Below are 14,114 nucleotides of genomic sequence, written 5' to 3'. Positions count from 1 at the left end.
TGCGGCCCTGCTGCCGCGGATGTTGAGGCTGGCTATAGTCGTCTTCATTGTCAAAGGTACATCAAATCTTCACCTTAAGTCATTAAAAAGAAGAAGAGGACTTTTTAGTCCTTCCTCTCCTTCAGGAGCCCAGCGAGAAACGTTTGGACCCTCCGCCGCGCGTTCCTATCCAACTCAGGAGACTTGAGAGCCTCGCGAGTGGACCAGAACACCAGCGGAAAAGAATGCCACCGGTCCAAGGCCAACTGAACCCTGTCTCGGCGACCGCGATGACTCGCCAAAAAGTCCCGGAGTTCCCTTGGGGGGATGAGGGGGGAGTCAGTGGAGGGCACCAGGGGATCCACCGCCTCGCTTGAGAGCGACTCAGCGTAATCTCCAGCGCTCACCACGGACACCCCGTCCTCCTCCAGGTCGTCGCCTCCAGCTTCCGACCCCTCCCCCGCATTGAGTACGGGGGCTGATTCGGAGCTGCCAGCTGGCCCCACCTGTACCTCGATCCCACCCCCAGGATCAAGGCCAGAGGGGTCCTCTCTGGTCTCCTCTAAACGTTTTGGGTCAGAGGGCAGCGGCAGTTCTGATGCCCGCTCTCCTCCCGGCACCGGGTCGTCCGGGGAGCTCAGGACAAGCTCCTGACCTAAAACTAGGACGCCCGGTGCTAAGGGTTGGGAGGGAGCGGGAAGGCCTTCCTTTTCGCCGCCACCCAATGACCCGTTGACATTTTTTAAATTTTGCAAGTTACAGTCCCCCGATGAGCCAGAAGGTACCTCGGGGGTATCGAGGGTCTCTGAGTCGGGCACCACCTCAAGGGAGGTGCCTTCAGTGACCCCCGAGGGGCCCTGTTCAGGGGACTGCAGCAGGTTGACAGGGGTAACAGTGCTGGGAGTCGTTGCAGGTGTTTTGAGTTCCCCCAGAGGACAGGGCGAGATTTTACTTGGCGGAGACGCCACCACCTCTTCATCGGGGGAAGGGACACACCCAACTTCTTCAGTTTGGGCATCACCCACCTCCTCCTCCGAAGCGTGACGTCTCTTCCGGGTCAGGCTGGGGGCTAGGGAGACCTCCATTTCCGAGGCCCCCTCCTCCTTGTCCAGCCCTCCCGGACACTCCACCCTCTGGGTTTTGGGTGTTAGATACCCCGGCTCGGGGTCCCGCGTCCCTTCCCCGCCGGCCCCGGGAGCACGCGCAGGGACGACGCCGGGCCCAGCACTCGGCGCCTTAGCACCCACGGGCCCGGGAGCACACGCGGACACGACGCCGGGGCCGGATGTTGTCTTTTCCCCCGAGCCGGTGCTTGCAGGTGTTTGGGGGGTTTGGGGCGTTTCAGGGGCCGCCTCCAAATTTCGGGTCTTCCTCCGCGCCTTCTTACGGCGCGGGGGCTCTCCCCCCGCCTCACCGGCAGCCGAGATGGCAGCTGCTGCCGGGGTCGCTTCCCCTTGCGGGGAGGGAGATGGAGTGGTGGCGGGGGGAGGAGGGGCGGTGCCAGCCGCGGCCGCTTGGGTGGGGCTCGTGGCCTTGGAGGCGGGGCAGTTCTTTCTTACGTGCCCCACCTCCTTACAGGCATGGCACCGCACACCCTCCGCGGTCCAGAAGACCCGATAGGCGGTCCCCTCAAAATTAACTGAGAAGGCCCCCTCCAGGCACTCCTCCTGGGCCAAGCGGACGAAAACTTGGCGCCGGAAGGAGTACACGTGGCGGAGGGCCGAGTCTTTGAGGCCGAGCGGGACTGGTGCAACCCCCGACCTGACCTCCCCCAGCTTATTAAGGTGGGGGAGGAGGAGCCCACATGGTATAAAGGGCGGGACATTTGAAATAACAATCTTCTGGGCGGTGGCCTCAAGGGGATCCACCGCCAGAAAAGTCCCGCCCACAGTGAGCCCCTTCTGCAGGGCGAGTCGCACCGCCCGCTCGGACCTCAAGAAAAAGATGGCCCTCCCATACATCTTTGAGGCCGCGACAATGGCTGAGGGGCCGACAACCCCAGCCATAGCCTTAACGCAGGCCTCAATAGTCATCTCAGGGTGAGCGTAGCATTTTACCCCGAGGGCCCTGGTGAGGAGACGGAATGGCGACAGGGCAGCGGGAGCAGCAGGAGCTGCAGAAGCAACCACCCCCGCATAAGTCTTTTTTGTAGGCCCTGCCACCGGTGACAAAGCCGCCTCCACATTAGCCCTCGAGGGCCCGGCCACAGGAGATGTTGAACTGGCTTTAAGGCCAGAGCCACGCCCACCCTGGGAAGGATTGGCCATTTTTTTTTTTTAAATTATATATATTTTTTAATATATATATTTTTTTTTTTATTAAATATACAATGTTCCTCCCTAGGGAGGGAGGTAGTAATAACCTCCCCCTTTTGTACAGGAGAGGAGAGGAGGGAGAGGAGTGAAGGACAGGGAGGCACAGGAGGGAAAAGGGAAGAGTCCAGGTGGGTGTCTCCAGTGAAAGGTGGATGTTGGGTGGGGTGTGATGATCTTCCTGCAGGGGGAGGCGATGTCTTCACCAGCCACCGCTGGCCTTACTGGGAAAGGGCTGGGTGGGGCGGGGGGGGTAGCAGAATGGTGGTTTTAACCACACACCCCCCTCTCTTCCTTCCCCAAACCTTCCTGCAGTCTTCTTTCCTCCCCCTACAAAACACAGTCCTTTATTGCCCCCACCTTACACAAACAATAATGTTGGACACCCACCTAGGATGTTGTTTTCAGACACAGTCCTGGCCTCCTGGCCTCCCTCTCTCTCCTTTTGCTCCACACGGGCAGGTCCAGCAGCAGCAGCAAACACCTTCAAGTGCAGGTCCAGCAGCAGCAGCAAACACCCTCAAGTGCAGGGGCAGCAGCAGCAGCAAACACCCTCAAGTGCAGGAGCAGCAGCAGCACACAGCAGAAGCAACAACCCCAAAGGCAGCAGCAGAAACAGTTGAAACACTGAGGAGCAGCAACACCAACACCACACACCTTCTCTCCTCAGTATCAGGAAACCAACTGAATCCACAATTACCTCCACGAGATCATTAAGAAAATGAACTCTTGATAATCTTTTAAATGAAAACCAAATCAACAAAATTGGGATAAATCAGGCACAGCCCCTAATTCAGGTCAGCTGTAAAACCAAGAACAAAGTTTAAAGGAAACTTACAAACTTTAAATCAAAATGTGATTAAAGGGGTCAACAAAACACCCCAGTCCCCGCGGTGCCCACCGAGCACGGAAGGCCTCGAGAGTGCCAGCAGACACCGCGTGCTCCTTCTCCAGGGACATCCGGCAGCGAACGTAGCCGCGGAAGAGGGACAAACAATCGGGCGGGACTCCCCCGTCGATCGCCCGCTGCCTGGACCTGTTAATGGCCAACTTGGCCAGGCCCAGGAGCAGGTTCACGAGGAGGTCCTCCTCCTTCCCGACCCCCTTCCGCACCGGGTGCCCATAGATCAGGAGCGTGGGGCTGAAGTGCAAACAAAACATCAATAAAAGGTTTTTCAAATAACTAAAAAGGGAGTGCAGCCTACAACACCCTATGTATACATGGTCCACGGACTCCACAAGACCGCAAAAAGGGCACGTGTCCTGAGAGTCCGCGAACCAATGCATCCTCTTATTATAAGGGACTGCTGCATGCAACACCCTCCAACCCAGGTCTCCGATAGAAAGGGGGAGGACACCTCCGTAGAGGGCCTCCCATCGGGGGCTTCCGCCGCCGGACGGCAACAAGGCACGCCAGGGCGTGTCCGGTCGACGGACAAGGGCGAGAAAATGGAAGGTGTGCAGCAGCAGTCCGTACAAAAAGCTCCTCTTTGCCGTGCCAAAAGGCACAGAGGGCATGTCCCCGAGGCGGCTCATATTGCGGGGCACCAGCACCCGAGGGAGGGTTCGGGGCTTGGGGCCAATGTGGAATTCCGTCCGAACAGGGGAACGCTCAGACGGAAGACCACCGCGCACCTGGGCCACCTCAAGACCCAAAATAACGTCGGGTCCGAGCACGACCGTTCTCAGGTCTTGGATGGCATCGGCTGCGACCTGGACACTCACAGACGCGCGTCGCGCCAACTCCTGCGGGAGCATCCAGCCCAGTCCTCCGCCACCCAGCACGTCCCCGATCCTGGTCACCCCTGCGGCCACAGCCCTCCTCTCCGCCAACCACTGAAAAGGACGGAGGGGCGGATTCCTGAGCAGCGGCTCTCTGACGATAGCCGCTACTCCTGACGGGGGAGAGCTGCGTCGCGAGGCGACCACTTTCCAGACTTTGATCAGGTCCTGGTAAAAGACGGGCAACGCCTGCAAGGAGCCACCGAGGCCCAGCTGTTCTATAAACAGGAGCTGCACGTCATAATTCAGGCCGTGCACCTGACGGAAGAAATACGTCATCAGGGCACACCATCTAGGAGGAGGCTCAACGTAGAGGTATCGCTGCAGGGTCTGAAGGCGGAAAGTCGCCACCTGTGTGCGTAGGCACACTAGCGCCTGACCACCCTCCCTAAGCGGGAGACTCAGAACCTCGGCAGCGACCCAGTGCAATCTTTTGTCCCAGAAGAAGTCGACTAACAATCTCTGGATTCTTGTGACAAAGTCCGGGGGAGGGGTCAAAGTGACCAGCCGATACCACAACATGGCGGCGATCAGCTGGTTTATGACCAGAACTCGACCCCGGTAAGATAGCACTCGGAGCAGTCCTGTCCAGCGCCGCAGGCGAGCGGTGACTTTCGTCTCCAGTTCCTGCCAGTTTGCCGGCCAGGATTCCTCAGCGGGGCAGAGATGGACCCCCAGGTAGAGGAGGCTGGTCCTGCTCCAGGTGAAAGGCCTGAGCTCCTCGGGTAGGGGATCCATCTGCCACTGACCGACCAGGAGTCCAGAACACTTACCCCAGTTGATCCTGGCAGAAGAAGCGGCAGAGTAGACCTCCTGGCACTCGCGCATCCTCCGCAGGTCAGCCGGGTCACTAAACATAAGGAGCACGTCATCGGCGTAAGCCGAAAGGACCACCCCGATGCCCGGCCCGCGCAGAACCAATCCCGACAACCTCCTCCGCAAGAGGCGCAGGAAAGGCTCCACGCAAATAGAATACAACTGGCCAGACAGGGGGCAGCCCTGACGTACCCCTCTCCCAAAGCGAAGGGGCGCCGTCAGGGACCCGTTAACCTTCACTAGACACTCCGCGGCAGTGTACAGAAGTCGGATCCGGGCGACAAAATGCGTCCCGAACCCGAAAGCTCGCAGAGTTCCGAGTAAGTATTCGTGATCCACCCTGTCGAACGCCTTCTCCTGATCGAGAGACAGGAAGGCGCTCGACAGACCAGCCCTCTGGGAATGGTGGATGATGTCCCGGACCAGATGGATGTTATCATAAATGGTTCGGTCCGGGACGGTGTAGGACTGGTCAGGGTGGATCATGTGGTCCAGCACGGTGCCGAGCCGAGAAGACATGGCTCGGGCAAAGATTTTGTAGTCCGTGCTGAGGAGGGAGACCGGGCGCCAGTTTTTAAGAAGGCGGAGATCCCCCTTCTTCGGCAGCAGGGCAATCACGGCCCTGCGCCACGAAAGGGGCATCTCCCCGGTAGCAATGCTCTCCCCCAGGACCCCCGCGAAGTCGCTCCCCAAGACGTCCCAGAACGCCCTGAAGAACTCCACGGTCAGCCCGTCTAGTCCCGGGGTTTTGCCCCTAGAAAGACCGTCGAGTGCGCCGGTCAGCTCCCCCAGACTTATAGGGGAGTCGAGCTTTCCGGCGCACTCCGGGCCGACCTGCGGCAGGTCCTCCCACAAAACTCTGCAAGCTTCCTCACTGGACGGATCCGGAGAGAAAAGGGCAGTGTAGTAATCTCGGGCAATGGCCCTGATGCCCTCCGGATCCGAGACAAGTGATCCGTCGTCGGCCAGCAGCGTAAAGAGCTGCTTACGGACCCCGTGCCTTTTTTCCAGTGAGTAGAAGAAGGGAGAGCCACGGTCCATCTCCTTAAGGAAACAGATCCGCGACCTCACGAACGCGCCCCGAGACCCGACCAGTTGCAGGTCCCGCAGCGCGCCCTTCTTCTCATCGTACACCGACCGCAGGGCCGGGTCCGCGTCGGGCTGACGGAGACGTGCCTCCAGGTCGAGCACCTCCTTCTCCAACTCCTCGACCCTGGATTTGCGTCTCTTTGTCGACCCCTTCGCGTACTCTTGACAGAAAACTCGGACGTGAGTCTTGCCCACGTCCCACCATAGCCTCAAGGAGGGGAAGCCTCCCCGCTTCCTTCTCCAGCCGGCCCAGAAGCGACGGAACGAGTCCAGGAACCGCTGGTCTTCCAACAACAGGTTATTAAAATGCCAGTACGCGGACCCCGTCCGAGCGCAGAACGAAGTGAGCTCCGCCCACACCAGACGGTGGTCCGTGCACGGAACCTGCTGTATAGAAGCAGCCGGAACGCAGGACACGTACGCCTTCGAAACGTAAAGGCGGTCGAGTCTGGACGCTCCGACTCCAGGTGACACAAAGGTGAACACGCTGGAGTCAGGATGGAGATTTCGCCAGACGTCCACTAAGTCGAAGGACCTGACCAGGTCCCGCAACTTACTCACACCTCGCGTGCAGTGCGGGGTACCGTGACGGTCCCGGACCCCGAGGGTGCAATTGAAATCCCCCCCGAGGACGATGCACTCGCCAGCGTCGATGGAGCCGAGATGAGTGGACACTTCTTCAAAGAAGCTCGCTTGCTGCTGCGTGCCCAGGGGAGCGTACACATTCACAAAGTGAAGCACCGCCCCCCCCAGACGCACAGTCAGGTGCAGCAACCGGCCTGGCACTGGCTCCTTGACCCCCAAGATCTCCGGCTGAAAATGCGGGGCCAACAAGATAGCCACCCCGCCAGAATTGGAGGCTAGGTGACTCATGTAGACCCCCCCTCGCCACTCCAGGAGCCACGTGGCTTCGTCTCCCGGAACGGTATGGGTTTCTTGCAGGAAGCACAACGCGTACTTCCCGTCCCTGAGGACCGAGAAGTTCTGGAACCTGCGCTGTGCGGCCCTGCTGCCGCGGATGTTGAGGCTGGCTATAGTCGTCTTCATTGTCAAAGGTACATCAAATCTTCACCTTAAGTCATTAAAAAGAAGAAGAGGACTTTTTAGTCCTTCCTCTCCTTCAGGAGCCCAGCGAGAAACGTTTGGACCCTCCGCCGCGCGTTCCTATCCAACTCAGGAGACTTGAGAGCCTCGCGAGTGGACCAGAACACCAGCGGAAAAGAATGCCACCGGTCCAAGGCCAACTGAACCCTGTCTCGGCGACCGCGATGACTCGCCAAAAAGTCCCGGAGTTCCCTTGGGGGGATGAGGGGGGAGTCAGTGGAGGGCACCAGGGGATCCACCGCCTCGCTTGAGAGCGACTCAGCGTAATCTCCAGCGCTCACCACGGACACCCCGTCCTCCTCCAGGTCGTCGCCTCCAGCTTCCGACCCCTCCCCCGCATTGAGTACGGGGGCTGATTCGGAGCTGCCAGCTGGCCCCACCTGTACCTCGATCCCACCCCCAGGATCAAGGCCAGAGGGGTCCTCTCTGGTCTCCTCTAAACGTTTTGGGTCAGAGGGCAGCGGCAGTTCTGATGCCCGCTCTCCTCCCGGCACCGGGTCGTCCGGGGAGCTCAGGACAAGCTCCTGACCTAAAACTAGGACGCCCGGTGCGAAGGTTTGGGAGGGAGCGGGAAGGCCTTCCTTTTCGCCGCCACCCAATGACCCGTTGACATTTTTTAAATTTTGCAAGTTACAGTCCCCCGATGAGCCAGAAGGTACCTCGGGGGTATCGAGGGTCTCTGAGTCGGGCACCACCTCAAGGGAGGTGCCTTCAGTGACCCCCGAGGGGCCCTGTACAGGGGACTGCAGCAGGTTGACAGGGGTAATAGTGGTGGGAGTCGGTGCAGGGGTTTTGAGTTCCCCCAGAGGACAGGGCGAGATTTTACTTGGCGGAGACGCCACCACCTCTTCATCGGGGGAAGGGACACACCCAACTTCTTCAGTTTGGGCATCACCCACCTCCTCCTCCGAAGCGTGACGTCTCTTCCGGGTCAGGCTGGGGGCTAGGGAGACCTCCATTTCCGAGGCCCCCTCCTCCTTGTCCAGCCCTCCCGGACACTCCACCCTCTGGGTTTTGGGTGTTAGATACCCCGGCTCGGGGTCCCGCGTCCCTTCCCCGCCGGCCCCGGGAGCACGCGCAGGGACGACGCCGGGCCCAGCACTCGGCGCCTTAGCACCCACGGGCCCGGGAGCACACGCGGACACGACGCCGGGGCCGGATGTTGTCTTTTCCCCCGAGCCGGTGCTTGCAGGTGTTTGGGGGATTTGGGGCGTTTCAGGGGCCGCCTCCAAATTTCGGGTCTTCCTCCGCGCCTTCTTACGGCGCGGGGGCTCTCCCCCCGCCTCACCGGCAGCCGAGATGGCAGCTGCTGCCGGGGTCGCTTCCCCTTGCGGGGAGGGAGATGGAGTGGTGGCGGGGGGAGGAGGGGCGGTGCCAGCCGCGGCCGCTTGGGTGGGGCTCGTGGCCTTGGAGGCGGGGCAGTTCTTTCTTACGTGCCCCACCTCCTTACAGGCATGGCACCGCACACCCTCCGCGGTCCAGAAGACCCGATAGGCGGTCCCCTCAAAATTAACTGAGAAGGCCCCCTCCAGGCACTCCTCCTGGGCCAAGCGGACGAAAACTTGGCGCCGGAAGGAGTACACGTGGCGGAGGGCCGAGTCCCTGAGGCCGAGCGGGACTGGTGCAACCCCCGACCTGACCTCCCCCAGCTTATTAAGGTGGGGGAGGAGGAGCCCACATGGTATAAAGGGCGGGACATTTGAAATAACAATCTTCTGGGCGGTGGCCTCAAGGGGATCCACCGCCAGAAAAGTCCCGCCCACAGTGAGCCCCTTCTGCAGGGCGAGTCGCACCGCCCGCTCGGACCTCAAGAAAAAGATGGCCCTCCCATACATCTTTGAGGCCGCGACAATGGCTGAGGGGCCGACAACCCCAGCCATAGCCTTAACGCAGGCCTCAATAGTCATCTCAGGGTGAGCGTAGCATTTTACCCCGAGGGCCCTGGTGAGGAGACGGAATGGCGACAGGGCAGCGGGAGCAGCAGGAGCTGCAGAAGCAACCACCCCCGCATAAGTCTTTTTTGTAGGCCCTGCCACCGGTGACAAAGCCGCCTCCACATTAGCCCTCGAGGGCCCGGCCACAGGAGATGTTGAACTGGCTTTAAGGCCAGAGCCACGCCCACCCTGGGAAGGATTGGCCATTTTTTTTTTTAAACTATATATATTTTTTAATATATATATATTTTTTTTTTATTAAATATACAATGTTCCTCCCTAGGGAGGGAGGTAGTAATAACCTCCCCCTTTTGTACAGGAGAGGAGAGGAGGGAGAGGAGTGAAGGACAGGGAGGCACAGGAGGGAAAAGGGAAGAGTCCAGGTGGGTGTCTCCAGTGAAAGGTGGATGTTGGGTGGGGTGTGATGATCTTCCTGCAGGGGGAGGCGATGTCTTCACCAGCCACCGCTGGCCTTACTGGGAAAGGGCTGGGTGGGGCGGGGGGGGTAGCAGAATGGTGGTTTTAACCACACACCCCCCTCTCTTCCTTCCCCAAACCTTCCTGCAGTCTTCTTTCCTCCCCCTACAAAACACAGTCCTTTATTGCCCCCACCTTACACAAACAATAATGTTGGACACCCACCTAGGATGTTGTTTTCAGACACAGTCCTGGCCTCCTGGCCTCCCTCTCTCTCCTTTTGCTCCACACGGGCAGGTCCAGCAGCAGCAGCAAACACCTTCAAGTGCAGGTCCAGCAGCAGCAGCAAACACCCTCAAGTGCAGGGGCAGCAGCAGCAGCAAACACCCTCAAGTGCAGGAGCAGCAGCAGCACACAGCAGAAGCAACAACCCCAAAGGCAGCAGCAGAAACAGTTGAAACACTGAGGAGCAGCAACACCAACACCACACACCTTCTCTCCTCAGTATCAGGAAACCAACTGAATCCACAATTACCTCCACGAGATCATTAAGAAAATGAACTCTTGATAATCTTTTAAATGAAAACCAAATCAACAAAATTGGGATAAATCAGGCACAGCCCCTAATTCAGGTCAGCTGTAAAACCAAGAACAAAGTTTAAAGGAAACTTACAAACTTTAAATCAAAATGTGATTAAAGGGGTCAACAAAACACCCCAGTCCCCGCGGTGCCCACCGAGCACGGAAGGCCTCGAGAGTGCCAGCAGACACCGCGTGCTCCTTCTCCAGGGACATCCGGCAGCGAACGTAGCCGCGGAAGAGGGACAAACAATCGGGCGGGACTCCCCCGTCGATCGCCCGCTGCCTGGACCTGTTAATGGCCAACTTGGCCAGGCCCAGGAGCAGGTTCACGAGGAGGTCCTCCTCCTTCCCGACCCCCTTCCGCACCGGGTGCCCATAGATCAGGAGCGTGGGGCTGAAGTGCAAACAAAACATCAATAAAAGGTTTTTCAAATAACTAAAAAGGGAGTGCAGCCTACAACACCCTATGTATACATGGTCCACGGACTCCACAAGACCGCAAAAAGGGCACGTGTCCTGAGAGTCCGCGAACCAATGCATCCTCTTATTATAAGGGACTGCTGCATGCAACACCCTCCAACCCAGGTCTCCGATAGAAAGGGGGAGGACACCTCCGTAGAGGGCCTCCCATCGGGGGCTTCCGCCGCCGGACGGCAACAAGGCACGCCAGGGCGTGTCCGGTCGACGGACAAGGGCGAGAAAATGGAAGGTGTGCAGCAGCAGTCCGTACAAAAAGCTCCTCTTTGCCGTGCCAAAAGGCACAGAGGGCATGTCCCCGAGGCGGCTCATATTGCGGGGCACCAGCACCCGAGGGAGGGTTCGGGGCTTGGGGCCAATGTGGAATTCCGTCCGAACAGGGGAACGCTCAGACGGAAGACCACCGCGCACCTGGGCCACCTCAAGACCCAAAATAACGTCGGGTCCGAGCACGACCGTTCTCAGGTCTTGGATGGCATCGGCTGCGACCTGGACACTCACAGACGCGCGTCGCGCCAACTCCTGCGGGAGCATCCAGCCCAGTCCTCCGCCACCCAGCACGTCCCCGATCCTGGTCACCCCTGCGGCCACAGCCCTCCTCTCCGCCAACCACTGAAAAGGACGGAGGGGCGGATTCCTGAGCAGCGGCTCTCTGACGATAGCCGCTACTCCTGACGGGGGAGAGCTGCGTCGCGAGGCGACCACTTTCCAGACTTTGATCAGGTCCTGGTAAAAGACGGGCAACGCCTGCAAGGAGCCACCGAGGCCCAGCTGTTCTATAAACAGGAGCTGCACGTCATAATTCAGGCCGTGCACCTGACGGAAGAAATACGTCATCAGGGCACACCATCTAGGAGGAGGCTCAACGTAGAGGTATCGCTGCAGGGTCTGAAGGCGGAAAGTCGCCACCTGTGTGCGTAGGCACACTAGCGCCTGACCACCCTCCCTAAGCGGGAGACTCAGAACCTCGGCAGCGACCCAGTGCAATCTTTTGTCCCAGAAGAAGTCGACTAACAATCTCTGGATTCTTGTGACAAAGTCCGGGGGAGGGGTCAAAGTGACCAGCCGATACCACAACATGGCGGCGATCAGCTGGTTTATGACCAGAACTCGACCCCGGTAAGATAGCACTCGGAGCAGTCCTGTCCAGCGCCGCAGGCGAGCGGTGACTTTCGTCTCCAGTTCCTGCCAGTTTGCCGGCCAGGATTCCTCAGCGGGGCAGAGATGGACCCCCAGGTAGAGGAGGCTGGTCCTGCTCCAGGTGAAAGGCCTGAGCTCCTCGGGTAGGGGATCCATCTGCCACTGACCGACCAGGAGTCCAGAACACTTACCCCAGTTGATCCTGGCAGAAGAAGCGGCAGAGTAGACCTCCTGGCACTCGCGCATCCTCCGCAGGTCAGCCGGGTCACTAAACATAAGGAGCACGTCATCGGCGTAAGCCGAAAGGACCACCCCGATGCCCGGCCCGCGCAGAACCAATCCCGACAACCTCCTCCGCAAGAGGCGCAGGAAAGGCTCCACGCAAATAGAATACAACTGGCCAGACAGGGGGCAGCCCTGACGTACCCCTCTCCCAAAGCGAAGGGGCGCCGTCAGGGACCCGTTAACCTTCACTAGACACTCCGCGGCAGTGTACAGAAGTCGGATCCGGGCGACAAAATGCGTCCCGAACCCGAAAGCTCGCAGAGTTCCGAGTAAGTATTCGTGATCCACCCTGTCGAACGCCTTCTCCTGATCGAGAGACAGGAAGGCGCTCGACAGACCAGCCCTCTGGGAATGGTGGATGATGTCCCGGACCAGATGGATGTTATCATAAATGGTTCGGTCCGGGACGGTGTAGGACTGGTCAGGGTGGATCATGTGGTCCAGCACGGTGCCGAGCCGAGAAGACATGGCTCGGGCAAAGATTTTGTAGTCCGTGCTGAGGAGGGAGACCGGGCGCCAGTTTTTAAGAAGGCGGAGATCCCCCTTCTTCGGCAGCAGGGCAATCACGGCCCTGCGCCACGAAAGGGGCATCTCCCCGGTAGCAATGCTCTCCCCCAGGACCCCCGCGAAGTCGCTCCCCAAGACGTCCCAGAACGCCCTGAAGAACTCCACGGTCAGCCCGTCTAGTCCCGGGGTTTTGCCCCTAGAAAGACCGTCGAGTGCGCCGGTCAGCTCCCCCAGACTTATAGGGGAGTCGAGCTTTCCGGCGCACTCCGGGCCGACCTGCGGCAGGTCCTCCCACAAAACTCTGCAAGCTTCCTCACTGGACGGATCCGGAGAGAAAAGGGCAGTGTAGTAATCTCGGGCAATGGCCCTGATGCCCTCCGGATCCGAGACAAGTGATCCGTCGTCGGCCAGCAGCGTAAAGAGCTGCTTACGGACCCCGTGCCTTTTTTCCAGTGAGTAGAAGAAGGGAGAGCCACGGTCCATCTCCTTAAGGAAACAGATCCGCGACCTCACGAACGCGCCCCGAGACCCGACCAGTTGCAGGTCCCGCAGCGCGCCCTTCTTCTCATCGTACACCGACCGCAGGGCCGGGTCCGCGTCGGGCTGACGGAGACGTGCCTCCAGGTCGAGCACCTCCTTCTCCAACTCCTCGACCCTGGATTTGCGTCTCTTTGTCGACCCCTTCGCGTACTCTTGACAGAAAACTCGGACGTGAGTCTTGCCCACGTCCCACCATAGCCTCAAGGAGGGGAAGCCTCCCCGCTTCCTTCTCCAGCCGGCCCAGAAGCGACGGAACGAGTCCAGGAACCGCTGGTCTTCCAACAACAGGTTATTAAAATGCCAGTACGCGGACCCCGTCCGAGCGCAGAACGAAGTGAGCTCCGCCCACACCAGACGGTGGTCCGTGCACGGAACCTGCTGTATAGAAGCAGCCGGAACGCAGGACACGTACGCCTTCGAAACGTAAAGGCGGTCGAGTCTGGACGCTCCGACTCCAGGTGACACAAAGGTGAACACGCTGGAGTCAGGATGGAGATTTCGCCAGACGTCCACTAAGTCGAAGGACCTGACCAGGTCCCGCAACTTACTCACACCTCGCGTGCAGTGCGGGGTACCGTGACGGTCCCGGACCCCGAGGGTGCAATTGAAATCCCCCCCGAGGACGATGCACTCGCCAGCGTCGATGGAGCCGAGATGAGTGGACACTTCTTCAAAGAAGCTCGCTTGCTGCTGCGTGCCCAGGGGAGCGTACACATTCACAAAGTGAAGCACCGCCCCCCCCAGACGCACAGTCAGGTGCAGCAACCGGCCTGGCACTGGCTCCTTGACCCCCAAGATCTCCGGCTGAAAATGCGGGGCCAACAAGATAGCCACCCCGCCAGAATTGGAGGCTAGGTGACTCATGTAGACCCCCCCTCGCCACTCCAGGAGCCACGTGGCTTCGTCTCCCGGAACGGTATGGGTTTCTTGCAGGAAGCACAACGCGTACTTCCCGTCCCTGAGGACCGAGAAGTTCTGGAACCTGCGCTGTGCGGCCCTGCTGCCGCGGATGTTGAGGCTGGCTATAGTCGTCTTCATTGTCAAAGGTACATCAAATCTTCACCTTAAGTCATTAAAAAGAAGAAGAGGACTTTTTAGTCCTTCCTCTCCTTCAGGAGCCCAGCGAGAAACGTTTGGACCCTCCGCCGCG

Source organism: Carcharodon carcharias, chromosome 16, assembly GCF_017639515.1.
Source record: "Carcharodon carcharias isolate sCarCar2 chromosome 16, sCarCar2.pri, whole genome shotgun sequence".
NCBI classification, from domain to species: domain Eukaryota; kingdom Metazoa; phylum Chordata; class Chondrichthyes; order Lamniformes; family Lamnidae; genus Carcharodon; species Carcharodon carcharias.
This window is presented reverse-complemented; position numbering follows the sequence as displayed.